Genomic DNA, 17,905 nt, shown 5'->3' with positions numbered 1-17,905 from the left:
CTACGGGGGAAGGTGCGTTCCATGGTATCCAGACACCGGATTGCAGTGCAGAAGACTGGCGGCGGACCCCCACCTCCTCCCCCAGAATTTACGACATGGGAGAAGCAGGTCTTGGCGATCCTGCATCCTGAGGGCCTCGGCGGAGTATCTGGAGGAATGGACTCTGGTAAGTCACATCTTCACTACTTCATCCCCCCCACCCCACCTGCATGCCAACACATACCCCCACCCTCAGCCTCACCCCTATCACTCCTACTGCTTGCAAATGTCCAACCATCACAACCCACCCATCCCAACACCAAGCCCTGCATGCGACCACAAAGCATGGACACCCATCACCAAAGCATGCCCACTGCACATACCCATACCCCCCCCCAAACCACTGACACAAAAGCCCCCACACAGGAATGCAAGCACTGGGGGACACGGGCACCCTCCCATTGCACACCATTCCACACACAGATGCAATAATCATGCTTTTATACCCCTGCAGGACCCCTAGGCAACGTCACCGCACAGGAGGGTCCACAAATGTCCACCCCCCCCAGAAGAGGCCCACAGTGATGACAGCAGCTCTGTCCACCTGGATCTAGATGACCAGCCCGGCCCATCGGGGACCTCGGGACAGTCGGTTCCCCTCACACAGCCACCGGCCACTGCAGACCTTCCCCGCTCTGGAAACACCAGCACAGCACCCACCCAGCGGGCCCACACCTCTGTCTCCAGGACACGTCAAGCAGCAGTGTGTTCACCACTATAGGGCACCCAGGTTAACCCACCACCCCAACAACAACAGGGACCTGGGGGCAGTGGCAGTGGGCACACGGTCCAGGGGACAGAGGCCCAAGGAAACAGGGGAACTGGGAGGGCTGCTGTGCGACAGGGTGGGGACAGGCCCAGGGAACCCACTCTCCACGAGACACTCTCCTCCATCATGGGAGCATACCACCACTCCCAGGAGACGATGGTTACGGTACTGGCCAAGTTTCAGGAGACCCAGCGCATGCAGGAGGAACAGTATTTGGGCTTCAGGGAGGAACTCAGAACCATCAGCTCCGCCCTGGGCACCATCGTAGGGGTGCTGAATCTGGTAGTGACCACTTTGAGGGACACTGTGGCACCACAAAGGACCCCTGACACTAGCATGGACCAAGAACTGCCCACCACCTCCGCCGGTGCTAGTGGACAGGAGGCAACGCCACAGGACAAACAGGCCACCAGCACCCCACCCACTGCAGAAGGAGAACCACCCCGCAAGCGGTCCCAGAGATCCAGGAAGAGGACAGAGTAAGATGCCAAGACCCCCGCCAAGAAAGGATACCACCCTGATAGTCATCCCACTGCCCCACTTTGTCACCCTGTCCATCCTTAAACTGCCCCAGCTCCACTTCCCAGACCCATTTGGACAATGCACCTGTGAGGCTAATAGACTGGACTCTGCCATGGACATCACTCCACCATCACCCCTCACCTATTTACAACCCCCCTCCAATATTTTGCACCTTAATAAACACAGTTTTTGCACAAAACAATCAGGAGTCTGTCTGTGAATGTGAATATGTATATCTGTAATTACAGTGCTAAAATGCTTATTTACATTGTGATGCCAACATACCAATGTCACACAGTTGTAGTCCATAGGGGAACAAAGGAGATGTCACACTGTGGCACCCAGATCTCTGAAATCGTAAGGGAAAGTGACAACTCAGTTACCATACACTGGGTGAAAAGGACAGACAGTACAGAGGTAGTAGTGTTTAAGTACATGTAGTAGGCCGGTTTGTATTCTTACCTCTGTTATTGGAAATATTGCAGTATTCCTGTTGTCTATGTCGTCTTCTTCGTCTTCCTCCTCTTCACTCTCCACAGGCTCCACAGCTGCTACAACACCACCATCTGGACCATCCTCCTGCAGAAAAGGCACCTGGCGACGCAAAGCCAGGTTGTGAAGCATACAGCAGGCAACGATGATCTGGCACACCTTCTTTGGTGAGTAGAATAGGGATCCACCTGTCATATGGAGGCACCTGAACCTGGCCTTCTGGAGGCCGAAGGTCCGCTCGATCACCCTCCTAGTTCGCCCATGGGCCTCATTGTAGCGTTCCTCTGCCCTAGTGCTGTGATTCCTCACTGGGGTCAGTAGCCATGACAGGTTGGGGTAACCAGAGTCACCAATTAGCCACACACGGTGCATCTGGGGCTGACCCATCACATAAGGGATGCTGCTATTCCGCAGGATGTAGGCGTCATGCACTGAGCCAGGGAACATGGCATTCACATGGCAGATGTACTGGTCTGCCAAACATACCATCTGGACATTCATGGAATGATAATTCTTCTGGTTTCTGTACACCTGTTAACTCCTGTGGGGGGGACCAAAGCCACATGGGTCCCATCAATGGCACCTATGATGTTGGGGATATGTCCAAGGGGATAGAAGTCACCTTTCACTGTAGCCAAATCTTCCACCTCAGGGAAAACGATGTAGCTCCGCATGTGTTTCAGCAGGGCAGACAACACTCTTGACAACACGTTGGAAAACATAGGCTGGGACATCCCTGATGCTATGGCCACTGTTGTTTGAAATGACCCACTTGCTAGGAAATGGAGTACTGACGGCACCTGCACTTGAGGGGGGATTCCTGTTGGATGGCGGATGGGTGACATCAGGTCTGGCTCCAGCTGGGCACACAGTTCCAGAATAGTGGCACGGTCAAGCCTGTAGGTCAGGATGAGATGTCTCTCCTCCATTGTCGACAGGTCCACCAGCAGTCTGTACACCGGAGGATGCCGCCATCTCCTCACATGTCCCAGTGGACGGTGCCTATGAAGGACAACAGCGACCACAGAGTCAAACATCCCAGAGGTACGTAACCCCAGCTTTAAAAAAACACGGATCTTAACCCATCGAATGGCTTGTAAGAGTGTGGATGCAAGGCCTAGGTATGTGTGACGCAGTACAAAAAGTAAGGCATGTAGGCCCCTGAAATGGCGGCTGCCTGACCTGTAAAGTGTGACAATGGGATGTGAGGGAACTGCGCTGGCGTTGTACACCATGGCGGTAGGCGGTCGAAGACCGCGGCGCAATGCACCATTGGTTAACATTGGACCCTATGGGTCTCAGGAGCCAATGACGATGTGCGCCGGCGGTCGCGGTACGCACCGCCGCGGACGTGAGCAGCATTTTCTCTCTGTTAATTCACTCGATACCTGATCTTCGACAGGAGAGGACCTACACTGCAAGTGCTGCTGTGACCTCGGTCTGGAAGGGACAATGGCTCATGCGACTGGGGAAACGGCCCCTGCCTTCACATCGGAGGAGTTGGAGAAGCTTGTGGATGGGGTCCTACCCCAGTACGCGCTACTCTATGGTCCTCCAGACAAACAGGTAAATACACTGGGAGCATGCTGTATGGGCTATGCCTGTGTTGAGTGGGGTGGATGAAAGATGGGGGGGAGAGATTGAGGCATGCTTGAAACGACGGTGAGTGCATGTGCCACATGGCAAGGGTAGGGATGGGGGGCCACTCACATTGATGGTGCAGAAGGTAATTACTTTTCTTCTCCCCCTGTACATTTCATATAGGTCAGCGCCCACCAGAAGACGGATATTTGGCATGCCATCACCAAGGACGTCCGGACCCTGGAGGTCCACCACAGACGGGGCACCCACTGCCGGAAGAGATGGGAGGACATTCGCTGCTGGAGCAGGAAAACGGCGGAGGCTCAGCTGGGGATGGCCTCCCAACATGGCAGGGGTGCCCGTCGGACCTTGACCCCCCTGATGTTCCGGATCCTGGCGGTGGCCTACCCCGAGTTGGATGGGCGCGTGAGGGCATCACAGCAGACAAAACGGGGTGAGTACTCTCACATTCTGCTAACTTTGCGTGCTGTGGAGGTGTCTGGGTGGGGGAGGAGGGCTGTGGGTATCCCTAGGCCAGGGCGAGTTCCGTAGGCGAGGCCTCTCCGTAAGGCATGGCCCTGTGACCCCGCTTCCCACCTCTGTAGGGTGCCAAGTACAGCTATTCATGGCCCTGTGTCACCTATGTGCGCAGATGTCGTCCATAGCCTTGCAGGCCATGTCCCAGGGATTGCAAAGTGGACCCCAAGTGCGCGGCGTAGTGCAGGGGGCTTCTGTGTCTGTGCTGTCCGCCAACGGTAGCGGGAATGCATGCACTCAACATGTCTTTCTTCTGTTTCCCCCCCCCACTTTTTGTGGTGTTCCTGTTCATGTGTGCATTAGCATCATCTGGCGGAGGAGCAGTGGCACCGGAGCACGAGGGAGCTGCATCCCACATGGCCATGGAGGGCCACACTACGGACTCTGAAATCGCCAGTGGGAGGGTGAGGGGAGCTCCACGGCGGGGACACTAGCGGACATTAGTGGATCGGACGCGTCCTCTGATGGGAGCTCCCTTGTGGTGGCGGCAACATCTCTGCCCCCTGCAACAACAGGTACAGCCGCCACCCCCCCGCACCAGCACCGCCCTCCCAGCAGCCCCTCAGCGTTTGCCCTGTGCCCGCTCACCCAGGAAGGTGGGCATCTCCTTCGCCCCAGGCACCTCAGGCCCTGCCCCAGTCACCCCTGCTGCCCTCAGTGAGGAGGCCATTGACCTCCTCAGGTCCCTCACTGTTGGGCAGTCTACCATTTTGAATGCCATCCAGGGTGTAGAAAGGGAAGTGCACCAAACTAATGCATACCTGGAGGGCATTCATTCTGGTCAGGCTGCCCTTCATCGAACCCTGCAATCTCTGGCCTCAGCACTGATGGCAGCCATTGTCCCTGTGTCTAGCCTCCCCCCTCCAACTTCCTCCACCCAGACCCAATCCCCTGTACCTCTGCCTTTCCCAAACACACCATCAGACCAGCCTGCACACACCTCAACACACAAGGGCAGCTAACGCAGACATAAGCACCACACATCCCACAGGCAGTCACACAAGCAACATCCACATACAGACATACCAACATCCACTGCCTCCACTGTGTCCCCCTCCTCCACGTCTCCCTCCTCCCTGCCAGTCTTGTCTCCACTCACACCTGCATGCACAGCATCTTCAGCCACTACGTCCCTCAGCAGCACACACACCAGAACACCCCGCACACGTGCACTCACCACCCCCACTGCCATTTACTCATCCCCTGTGTCCTCTCCCAGTGTGTCTGTGCCGCCCCCTCCCAAGATACACAAACGCAGGCACCACCCACCCAACAGCCATCCACCTCACGACAGCCTACAGCCCAGGCACCTGCACCCAAAGCCACCCCACTTACACCTCCTACAACCACAACCTCTTCCTCCACTCCCATACCTACTACACCTACCCGTCCCACTGCTCCCAATTTTTTTTTCCTGTCCAAACTTAACCTCTTTCCCTCAACTCCCCCACCCCATCCATGTCATAGGCCCAGCATAGCTAGCACCTCAGCCACTACATCACCGGGCCCGGTGGTGCATGTCGTACATGGACACTGGAGTGCACCGCCCACCAGGGCAGCCAGTCTGGTACGGAGCCACAGCACAGCCAGCCCCCCCCACCTCAGAAACATCCAAAAATTGACAGTGCACGGCGGCAGAGGGTAAAGACACCAGGGACAAAAACCCCTACCAGGGCTCCCGGCGGGAGTGTCGAGGCAGCTGGGACACCGGCCAAGGTGGGGAAGGGCCACAGGAGAGCAGGAAAGGCTGGGAAGGGCAGCACGCCTGACAACACCGCCATCAGCCCAGCTGGCCAGGAGGGCCCCGCAAGCCCCATCCCAGCTGGCCAGGAGGCCACCAAAAGCCCCAGCACAGCTGCCCATGAGGCCACCAAAAGCCCCAGCACAGCTGTCCAGGAGGGCCCCGGCACCCACAGGACAGGTGGGCAGGAGGGCCCCGCCAGGCCCAAGGCAAATGGCACCTGAGCACCCCGGCATGGCCAGCACCGCTGAACAGGGGACCGCCATCTCAAGCACCGCTGAACAGGGCACGGCTATCCCAAGCACCGCTGAACAGGGGACCGCCATCTCAAGCACCGCTGAACAGGGCACCGCTATCCCAAGCACCGCTGAACAGGGGACCGCCATCTCAAGCACCGCTGAACAGGGCACGGCTATCCCAAGCACCGCTGAACAGGGCACGGCTATCCCAAGCACCGCTGAACAGGGGACCGCCATCTCAAGCACCGCTGAACAGGGCACGGATATCCCAAGCACCGCTGAACAGGGCACGGCTATCCCAAGCACCGCTGAACAGGGGACCGCCATCTCAAGCACCGCTGAACAGGGCACGGCTATCCCAAGCACCGCTGAACAGGGGACCGCCATCTCAAGCACCGCTGAACAGGGCACGGCTATCCCAAGCACCGCTGAACAGGGGACCGCCATCTCAAGCACCGCTGAACAGGGCACGGCTATCCCAAGCACCGCTGAACAGGGCACAGCTATCCTAAGCACCGCTGAACAGGGTACCACCATCTCACGCACTGCTGGCCCATGAGCGGCAGGGGCAGTGCCGCATCTGTGTCGGACAGGGCTGCACGATGCACTCTGGGCACCAGGCCCCCCCCCCCAGAACCAGTGGAGACATGCATCCACTACCTCATTCCTGCACAGGAAGAAGCACTCTGGCCAACAGGCACCCTCCAGAACCAGTGGAGACTGTTATCCACTTGAGAGACTGTGGCTTTGCACTCCCCAGGATGGAACAGTGGGAAACCCACCCACTGTAGAGACTTGAGAGACTGTGGCTTTGCACTCCCCAGGATGGAACAGTGGGCAACCCACCCACTGTAGAGACTTGAGAGACTGTGGCTTTGCACTTCCCAGGATGGAACAGTGGGCAACCCACCCACTGTAGAGACTTGAGAGACTGTGGCTTTGCACTCCCCAGGATGGAACAGTGGGAAACCCACCCACTGTAGAGACTTGAGAGACTGTGGCTTTGCACTCCCCAGGATGGAACAGTGGGCATGGAGCCCCCTCGTGGATCTGCCATGGTGCACTCATCCGGCTGAGGTGCCCCCCCTTCCCTTCCCCCTGAGGTGCCTGTAGTTTTGCTATCTGATGCCCCTGCAGTGTTCTCTCCGTTGAGGTCAGGTATCCGGTGTGGGCTTTGCCCATGTATTTTGGGCCCAGTGGTCCACGGACAATGCCTGGTACAATACCTGGACTTGTGAATTTGGTGTATATAATAGTTTTTAGTGTGTATATATTTTTGATTGCTGTATTTCAATATATTTCAATGGTTACAGTCATTTCCTTTTATCTTTGCATTCTTCCAGGGAGTCTGGGGGGTGTAACTGTGATGTATAGATATGTCTTAGTGTGTGTGTTGTAGTGGGTGAGGGTGGGGGTGGGGGTGTTGCGTGTGTGTGTCACTGTTTTTTCCCTCCCCCCCTTCCCTGTGTCATAGGTGCAGTACTCACCGTTGTCTTCTGCGCCGGCGTACATGCTTCTGGTAGAGGAGCAGGAAGACTATAGCTGGGAGGATTTGGAGTTCCGGCTCCATGGTATCCTCGTTCCTAGTGGGGTGTGTAGAGGTGAGCGTTTTCCCTTCGAAATGGCTGTTTCCGCCGTGTTTTTATCAGCGGTGAATCCGCCCCTGAAAAGGTGGCAGATTGGACTGTTGTGATACTGTGGGCGGTACTTTGACTCCCGTCTGTCTGTTGGCGGTGACCGCCGCGCTGTTTGTTTGTACCGCCGTGGCGGTCGGAGTGTTAAAGTGGCTGTCTTTGTTGGCGGTTTCCGCCACAGTCGTGATTCCATTTTTTTACCCGCCGGTCTGTTGGAGGTTTTACCGCCGCTTTAGCACCGTCCGCCAGGGTTGTAATGACCACCTTTATGTGCAAATAGAAAAATAAATTACCTCTCACTAATGAGTAAGGCATTATGCACTAAGCAGTATAGTTGTTCTTGTGTTGCTAAATTAATGGAGGCATGCTAGAGCGTCGGGTACCTTGTTACTGTCAGCTGTCTGCAGCTAGGGCAGCTGCAATGGACAGTTATCTTACTTTATTTCCAATAACCCTTCTTGCCTCCAAATGCCTTTCAATTCTACCTTGACTCCAAAGAGGCAGATGAATAATAATGATACTCATTATACTCACACATCTCACATATAAAATGCTAATATCTAATATCATAAAAATGCACTGCAGTACAGAGAAAGGATTGGGATATAGATTTTATTTGGCACATTCGTCCCAGAGTATCCCATCTGCAAAACTCAAAATCAGGCAGTTAGTCCCATTTTAGTCCCTGACCTTGCCCTCCACAAATTATTTTCAACAACTACATTCACTTATTCTTCTGCAATCTAAGGTAGAGGTATTATGCAGAGTAGGTAGAGGTTTTGCTATAGAACAGTAGTGGGGTGTCACTGGTCATCATGTGCTAAGTTTGGCTTAGTCAGTTTCTATAGTTGACAAATGTCAAAATTTGAAAGGGAATCATTTGAACAGACGTAAATCAGTTATGGAAGCGTGAAATATATGTACATAAGTGACTTGGTAAGACAAATGTGGCACGTGCCAAGAATGGATTTTTCAGTTTGTTTTTGTGGGCTGGGACAGACCTTAGGAAAGATAGAGGAGTGAAGTACCAGGAGGTGAATAAGTAGGCACTGGGTGGGAAACACACCTTGTTTTCGGTTTGCAATGCGTTTAAAACTCTGTAAAGGCTGCATTAACTGAAGTAGATGCATATTGAACAGCCAACACTGCAGGGCTGAATCGAACCATGCTGCAGTTGGGTCATGGGTGATGAAATGTCATGGGCAGGGAGATGATGATTGCGGATGGGTAGGATACATATCTGCCTCGCTTAACAAATACAGTGAGTATATACTAATAATGTTTGTCAATAAGCAAGCAATGTGACTTACCAACACCAGTCCTTGCCACTGCTGGTACTCCCCCTCTTCTACTATGTCTAGTGTACTGATGGTGCCCCTGGCCCCGGCACGGGGGTCTGTGTGGCTAGAAAAAATATCACACATTTAAGATGCCAGAAAAGCCTCTCCTTATTCTTTTTTTTTTTTAACAAAATACAACCGCAATACATCACTACACTTTGGTTAGCAGTATCCTCTTTCGAAAATATCAGTTTGAGAATTTTGTTGGTTGACAATGTTAAAAAAGCCAGGTAGCCAAGTTCACCAAGAACATTTTGTAATGAAGTGGTAGAGCTGAAGTGCAATGAGCGGGTGGAATCAATTGGTCAATGAAGGACATATGGTCTTGTTTGGCAAATACAATGGGACCTCCTACTACTTTCCTGCCATGCTGCACTGGCATGGGAACTGCTGGTATAAAATGAATGATAACACAACACAACATTGAGGGGGGGTCCAGCATGACTATGGACACTCTCTACTTTTACTGTTTGAGCATGAGCAAGAAAAATAAAGTCTTCTCAACATACCTACATAGAGAAAAATAGCTTACGTGTGCCTGCAATCTTCAAGTAGAGTATCTAACATCTGTTCTCTTAGTCTTATAGTACCTGTCCACAAGATATGTAAGAGGAGAGGAAAAGAGTAGTAACAAAGCAGAAGTAAGCAACAGACTAGTGCATACAGAAGGATGCCAGCCACTGAAATATAGAAAAAAGGATAATGCAGGTATAACAAGAATTTTACAAACGCTAGATAGAAGAGTAGTTGAAAAAAGAAGACACTCTATGAAAAAAAAAATAAGGCAAAAATATTCTAAATGGGGAGAGGTAAAAGTAAGGGAAATAAGTAATAACAGGACTTACTGGGGCCAGCAGATCGATCTGCTGAGGGCACGGCACTGGAGGTGGAACTTCCACCTGCTATGGCACTGGTGGCAGCAGCCCCTTCACCCTGACCCGCCTTCGATGGTGCCCTTTTTTGCCCTGGGGTGCTGATGTAAGAAATAAAGAAGATAAATAAAAATTGATTAGTGGTACAGTTACTCTCTCGAAAACAAAATTGACAGGCAAAGGCAAACCCAGTTGCATTAAAGTTTTCTAAATCAGATCGCCTATAGTGCTAGTATTGAGTTGACTTATTCTGCTAATTTCCTACACTTAAGCCCTATTCCTAATTTCTGAAACCTAAACTACACTTGGAACTACAAATGCTTTGCTATAAATTATCTTTGCTTCCCACCCCCTTCGATTGGCGAGCTCAGGCTCCCTTTTCAATGCATAGATACGTACTACACATCAATGGGAGATTGGGATTGTATCACCTACATAAAGAAAGGCACAGAGAAGGCTAACACACTGATATTACTTGTTACCACTATCTTACTGACAGGAGGACAGAGTAGTCTGCATAAATTCTTAAATAATCAGCCCATGCTGGCGTTGATGAGTATAATTAGGTAGCACCGAGCGCCTGGCTGGCTCAGCCTGGATCACATAATATTTGTAACGGTACGTAAATTTAACTTACCCTCTGAGTGTGAGTAGCATACTATTTAAAAAAAATAGCATTTTAGAAAACAAACAGTAAATAATTACTCACTAAGACCTGCAACCTCGAAGCCCAGTAGGTCAAGCAGATCCTATTACCGATCAAGTACGTGAGCCTAGTGGTGAGTCAGCTGCAGCTCAGTGTGCTGGACCCCAGTGCTCAGGCACATACACCAGCACTCTCTCTCCCCACAGCAGCTGATGCTCCCACACGCCGTACCCCCTTTCAGGCCTGCTGCCAGCATGGAGGTTGTACTGCACATAAAAAATAAGATCCGCCACCTCAGACTCAGAAAAAATGGGGCAGCGCTGCACTCTTTGGTAGTGCCGGGGACTGCAAGGTGGGCAACTAGCCACCACACTGGCACTGCCACTTCCTGGCTGGTGCTGCTCCTCAGACATGGTGCAGGGTGAAAAAGGAAAAGGGAAAAAAGTAGGAAAGAGGCAAGAGAAGAAAGCGAAGCAGAAAGGAAAGGGAATACAAAAAGGTAAAAAAAGGCACAGAAAAAGAAAAAAATACAAAAATTTAAAATAAACAATTACAAAGACACACACTAATATAAAAAAGGTAAATGAATGATGGATGACTGGGATGGGGGAGAATGAATATAGACTAAAAAATCAGGCCCAACACCAATTAGAGAACAGAAAGTAGGTAAAACAAAATGGCCACACCCATGCAGGGATGCTCATGGTAGGTATCACCACGACAGGCAGAGAAGCTAAATGCTCAATAGATACTTTCTTTAGCAGCAGTCTTCTGGAGCAAGTCTTTTAATACCCTAAACCAAGCTCCAGCTGCCAAAGATGGAACCTGGTAGAACTGGTGTTTTCAGTTTTTGTGTTATGGTATGGTATTTATTTTTGTAAAGCACAACTACATGAGGTAAAATGAATACAGCACACTCTTAGAACTGACATGTATGCTAAGGTAACCATTAAACAAAATCTTCATTTTCTAAAAAGCAATGATTTCACTTTTTTACCAGATTCCAACATAGTATCACAGCCACGATGAATCAGGGGAAAAGTAGCATACTACCTACTATGGTTACAGGTAAGTATAATCAAACCAACTGTAAAGTTAGCAGCCAGACATACAATCATCACCACTTGAGACATCTTTGGCTTGCATAACAGATGCTTATTGTTATCCACCACAATGGCACTCATTCTATCAAATTCGGAAGGATGAAAGGCTGAGTTGCCTCCCTGGGATTTGAGCTGTAACCAATGAGTCAAGCACCGATTCCAGGCATGGATAACATAGCTATAAGTGAATGTGTGTGACAGAAGAGTAAGGCGTATGGTAGATGTAGTGCAATTTAGTCAGCTAAAACATTTTTCAAAGTTAGTCAAGCACACAATCTTTGAACCATTTTGGATCTGTTCTTGAAACCTACACAACACCCAATAACACTCTTTGGTCTTTGAAACCTTTTCCATACTTGCCCGATATTAATACAGTTTACCCACCTGAACAGCCTGACTTTGTTCACCACCCTCCACAAGTCATTCAGAATAACATTCTCTTTCTTTAGCTTGAGTATTATTCGAGGAGCCATAAGCACAGATTCCCCTTTTCATGCCTGAATTATGTGACCTCTTTCTCTCTCAGGCCTTCCAACTGCAAATTACAAATTGTCTTTAAAGAAATCTGATGGACATTCATTAAAAGGTCATTTGCACCTAGGAGCGAAGAAAGTTTCTTTAATTTGAGCAGTAGTAAATTCAGGCATGAAGTCATTATGCTTTCCGATCCTAGTCCACATTCTGTGCGCATATATGGCTGTGATGTCTGTTTATACAAGACAGGCAATCTCGTGCAACTGGATGCTTTCAAAAAGAAAGTCTAGGAAGACCATGAAAATGAGATTTGATAGCGCAGTGACCGGTGGTACTCCATGGTAATCTGGATATATTTGATTTGCCAAAACACATTTGAATATACTCATTTTGGCCTGAATAAGGAAATATAAATCAAAAAGAGGATGCCTTAAAGTCGCAGGCTTTAGGTGGTAATGCTGATGCCTCCAAATGCTTAGCTGATTCAAAAAGGTTTAGAGCAGCTGGAAAGTTTGCACTGAGTGACAAAAGCAAATCTTATGTGAGAAATATACTGTAGGTGGTTTACTTCCCTACTTTTACACCATGATACCTGTTGAATTGGCCTCAACTGGAACTTTTGCAGCTGACCAAAATCATTGGATTCTGAGGAGTAACTAAAGCTCTCTGTTCCTCAAACTGCAAGAAATGTGAATTATAATGTAAAAATTCATAATGTAAATATTTACCATACAGAAGGATGTGTTCCACAGTCCCAATTATCACTTTAGACTTCCCCTTCCTATTATAGCATCTCTTCTCAACTAAAATCCAGGAAATAACACAATGTTCTATGATTCCTATCTCAAGTCTGAGAGTTCCCTGCTACAGTACAGATACTTGTGATTATGTCAGTATTGTATCAGATTCAATGGGATACTGGGGTAAATATTTTCTGGGAACAGGCTCTGTAAATCTTTTTTTGTGAAAACAGTCTACCCAAAAATACCATGATAAATGGCATTATCCACATTAAAGTTGGTAAAAAAAAATTGTATTTTAAATTTGTAAAAACGTTTTTGTTTACAATTACAATGATCACGTTCTCTCTACTGCGCTGTTGATGGCCTGGCTTACTCCCACCTTCTTTAATGTCTATTGTTTCTCCTGTTCCTTATGTTGCATTTATTTTAGAGTCTGTTCAGGGGGATAAATGCCTGAACCCCTTACTCCCTTTAATGCAACTCATTGGAGCTCCTCCTAATTACGTTCACTCACCCTCTTCTTTCTCTTCCTCACTCTTTTATCTTTCCACGTGTTTTTAAGTGTCTTCTTTTATTCCCTGTTAGAGAACCTCTCCTCATTTTTTATTTTTGTAAACTGGCCCCTACGGCAACTCACTTCCACCTTCTTTCTCCATTCTTTTCTTTCTTTTCTTACAATTAAATACCACATCCTCCTCTTCTCGTATTCCCTGATCCTGAAAACTTTTACATTTTCCTCCTTACCTTTTGAAAGTAGTGTTGTCAATCTGCTGCACTCAGTTATCTCTGCTCTCTCAATAGGGTTGTGGTAGAAGTAGAAAAAAGACTGCTCGACCCTTAGCTCGTTATTTATCACTATAATATTCTACTTGTTCTTTGTAACATTTAATAACTTGATTTTCCAAAATTGTTGGAATTGTTTATGCAGTTTTAAATGTTCTTTTTCATCTACACCCAGTTACGATACAAGATCTGCAATGACTATGCCTTTGTATGTTATGTTTGTTAAATGGGGATTCTGATGTGTAAACTAGATGGAATCCTGAGTGTTGGGAGCTGAGGTATTTCTTGGGTCCCAGGTCTATCTGAATTGTTTCAGCTTGGTGAGCACTGAAAGAATGAAAATAGCCAGTAGTCTGTCATGAATACCCTGAGTTATTAGGTAGCTTGGAGTCTTGTTTATGAAGAGTTAAGAAACCCTAACCTGGTGAAAGGAAATTCAATATTAATTATGAGGTTTGCAATAAACAGACTGACCGAAATGTAAGCAAAAAGCTTCTCCAGATTTAGTTGGATGGTGCTGATTTTGGCAACCTGGATCATTTTTTGTGTATCCAGAGCGTTCCCCCGCATGTGTGCAGCGGCTGCTGCAAACCTTTAACAATAAAACAATAATAAGCTGTGTTTAATATCATTTTATTGTTAAAGAAGAGGGACCATAGGTGTGACAGAGACCCAGTGCGCAGCCCTCCACTCAGTGGGAATGTATGTGTGGCCATCCGTCTCGGGCCAGCAAATCACACATGCACACTTGGCTCTCTCCAACCCAGCACCGAGTTGCCGGGTTGAAGAAAGAAGTCAAAGGCTCCCACTTCGCCTCGAAGCGCCCTGGCTGGGATGCTGTGCAATCCTTACACTACTTCCATGCTGCCAGTAGCATGAAAGCAGCATTAAGATTGGCCGCAGGACATGTTCGGAGCCTGTGCCTGCAGTGGAGGAAGAAGAGTGGCACAGTGAGGTGGCAGTGAATCAGGTAAGGGAATAATTTTTATTATTATTTCTCATCATCCCCCAATCCCTCCCCCTCCATGAACCACTCCGACCCTATTTCTTCCTGCAAGCTGCTTCTGCCTCTTAAACTAGGGTAGTAAAGTCTGTGGGGTAAGCAGTTAGGACTGTTACCTGAGACAGAGATAAGCTTGCAAGGAACATTGCACAATTTTAACATTTTATGATCTTGGATTTTTACTGGTTTTAGAGATTAACTGAGAAAGTTCAGTCAAAGGGGAGGGCTACATTAGAAGTCAGATCATTGAAGATTTTACATAGATGAGCGGTTTTGTCTTTAACAATCATCATTTCTTGAATGCAACACTTATTTCTGCCTTGTGGACGTTCTATTTGAAGACTCGAAGACTTGTATTTCATTATCTAAGTTTTGTTATAGTTCTTGCTCTTAGCTGGGGTCGTTTAACCTGAAAGTGGTGCTAGCTAGCTTGCAGCATTTTAAAGGTCAAATAAACTGTCAAATATATATATATAGACAGAGAGAGTAGAATATATATATATATATATATATATATATATATATATATATATATATATATATATATATATATGTATATATATATATATTTATATGCAAAAAAAGAAAAGAGAAACTCTAGGTAGTTCCCAAGTTTAGGTGGATAGCAGCTCCAATGCGGAGCACTCTGCAATACCCGCAACACTCTAGATTTGCTCACCTCAAAAGTATGTTTATCTAGCAAAGTTTTTAAGCATAGGATCAGCACAGTACTATCCACGCCCAGCTAGACAGTGATAAATCTTTTGCCATTTGTACAGCAAGGTCTTTAAGCATAGGTTTGACACACTGTCAACCTTGCCGAGCTGTAAAATTACAAAAGCCAATTACCAATCCAGGCAAAGTATTACAGCTTTGGAATGGTAAAATACCATCCAAGCTAACCTGGAATGAGTAAAAACAACCCCTGACACGTGTTTCGCTCTCATTACAGCTCTTCAGAGAGGTTTAGCTTTGTCCGGACACAAGGGAGCACCCAGTATAAATCAGAATCAAATCTCTTTCAGGGTTAGAGTGATGCAGAAATTATGCAAAAAAGAAAAGAGAACTCTGGGTAGTTCCCAAGTTTAGGTGGAGAGCAGCTCCAATACGGAGCACCCTGCCACACCAGTGACACTCTAGATTTGCTCACCTCAAATGTCTGTTTAGCTAGCAAACTATTTAAGCATAGGATCAAAACAGTGCTATCCATTCTGAGCTAGACAGTGACAAAGTATTTTGCCATTTGTACAGCAAAGGCTTTAAGCGTAGGTTTGATGCAAGGTGCTCCGTGTTGGAGCTGCTCTCCACCTAAACAGGTGGTCATCCCCCAACGTTTTGCCTGCCTTCCTCCACTTTTCTTACCCTGTTTTAAGGACTCTGCACACTTTACCATTGCTAGCCAGTGTTAAAGTAAGTAAATATGCTCTCTCTATTCTAAACATGGTAATATTGGTTCCTATCCATTTGGCATATATAATTTATCTATAGATCCCTAGTAAAGTGCACTACATGTGCCCAGGTCCTGTAAATTAAATGCTAGTAGTAGACCTGCAGCACTGATTGTGCCATCCACATAAGTACCCCTTTAACTATGTCTCAGGCCTGCCATTGCAAGGCCTGTGTGTGCTGTTTCACTGCCACTTCGGCTTGGCATTTAAAACTACTTGCCAAGCCTTAAACTCCCCTCTTTCTAAATATATGTCACCCCTAAGGTTGGCCCTAGGTAACCCATAGGGCAGGGTGCTATGTAGGTAAAAGGAAGGGCATGTACTATATGTTTTACATGTCCTGGTAGTGAAAAACTCCTATAGTCCTTTTCTACTGCTGTGAGGCCTGCTCCTCTCATAGACTAGCATTAGGACCACCCTCATATACTTTTGAGTGGTAGATTCTGATCTGGAAGGAGTGGCCCTGTCATGTTTAGTATTGTCAGAATAGTAATAGAAAGTCCTGCTTGCTGGTCATGTTGGATTTAATATTACTATTTTAGAAATGCCATTTTTTGAAATTGGCAGTTTCTCTGCACTTACTGTCATCTGTGCCTTACAGCCTGTCTCCAGTCCACATCTGGTCTGTGCTGGTTTACAGCTCCCCTTGTGCATTCCACCCAGAAAGCCATAAACAGAGGACACTCAGGCCCTCATTTAGAGATTGGCGGGTGGTGGAGACCGCCTGCCAAACTCTTTAGGACAGAAAACTGCCACTCCGGTTATCCACCTGCTAGCCCTATCATGAGTTTCCGGCTGGGCCAGCAGGCGGAAACTGCATTTCTGCCCACTGGCCCAGCAGGGAACAGGCCACAATATTGACTCCAGCTTGTAATCGAGCTGGTGGCAATGTTGCGGTGCTTCAAGTGCGACAGCACCAGTCGCGCTTTTCACTGCCTGTAATTCGGGCAGTGAAAAGTGCAACAGGGCTGTCCATTGGGGCCTCAGCACCCCCTCTCCGCCAGCCTTGCATGGCGGTGGAACTGCCACACAAAAGCTAGTGGAGAGGGGACTCATAATCCCCAGGGCAGAGCTGCCCTGGCAGATTAAGACCACCAGCACTGCCAGGCTGTCGACAGCGGCAACCTGGTGGTACCGCCGGTTGGACCCTGTGCAGCTCCGCAACGGTCATAATGTGGAGGCCGGACCGCTGCTTTGGCAGCAGACTGACCGTCACCTCGAGTCTGGTGATCCCAAATCCACCAGAATTGTAATAAGGGCCTCCTTCACATCTGCATTCATCTGCATACTGAATGGGTCTCCCTGGGCAAGGAGCATGGAGGGGCTCTCCTTTCCATTCCAAAGGCCAGTGACCTGCCCTAACACAAAGGACTGATAACCCCCCATAGGGATCCTGGCAGACAGAACTGGGCAGAAACGGGAACTTGTGCCCTTCAAAACTACTCTTTGATGTTTCCCCCACTTCCAAGGCATTTTTAGGTATATGAATTGGATCTCTGACCCCACCAAATCAGACACTTCTGGATCTACACCTGAAGTCTGTCAGAGGAACTGCCTGGTTGCCCCAAAGAACTAATCTGGACTGCTTTGCAGAGAAGGACTGCTGACCTGCTTGTTACCCTGCTGCGCTGCTGCCCTCTGGCTTTGCTGGAAGGACTCTGCCTTACCCAAAAGTGTTCTTCGAGGGCTTGGATTGAGTTTGCCTCCTGTTCTGAAGTCTCAAGGACAGCAAAGACTTCATCTACTGGCTTCCAGCTAATTTTCCCGCTTCAGCAACGCTGGCAATGACTTCAGTCACATCAGAACCGACTCCCGGTCCATGGACATTGTTGCATGCAACAATCGCGGCCTGCAATGCAAGCTCGACGTTGCTGCAACACCGCTGACATCACGCAGGGTCATCGCAACACTGTCAGTTCTACACATCACGTCTTGGACA

The sequence above is a fragment of the Pleurodeles waltl genome, chromosome 6, assembly GCF_031143425.1.
Source record: "Pleurodeles waltl isolate 20211129_DDA chromosome 6, aPleWal1.hap1.20221129, whole genome shotgun sequence".
In the NCBI taxonomy this organism is placed as follows: domain Eukaryota; kingdom Metazoa; phylum Chordata; class Amphibia; order Caudata; family Salamandridae; genus Pleurodeles; species Pleurodeles waltl.
Note: the sequence above shows the minus strand (reverse complement) of the source record.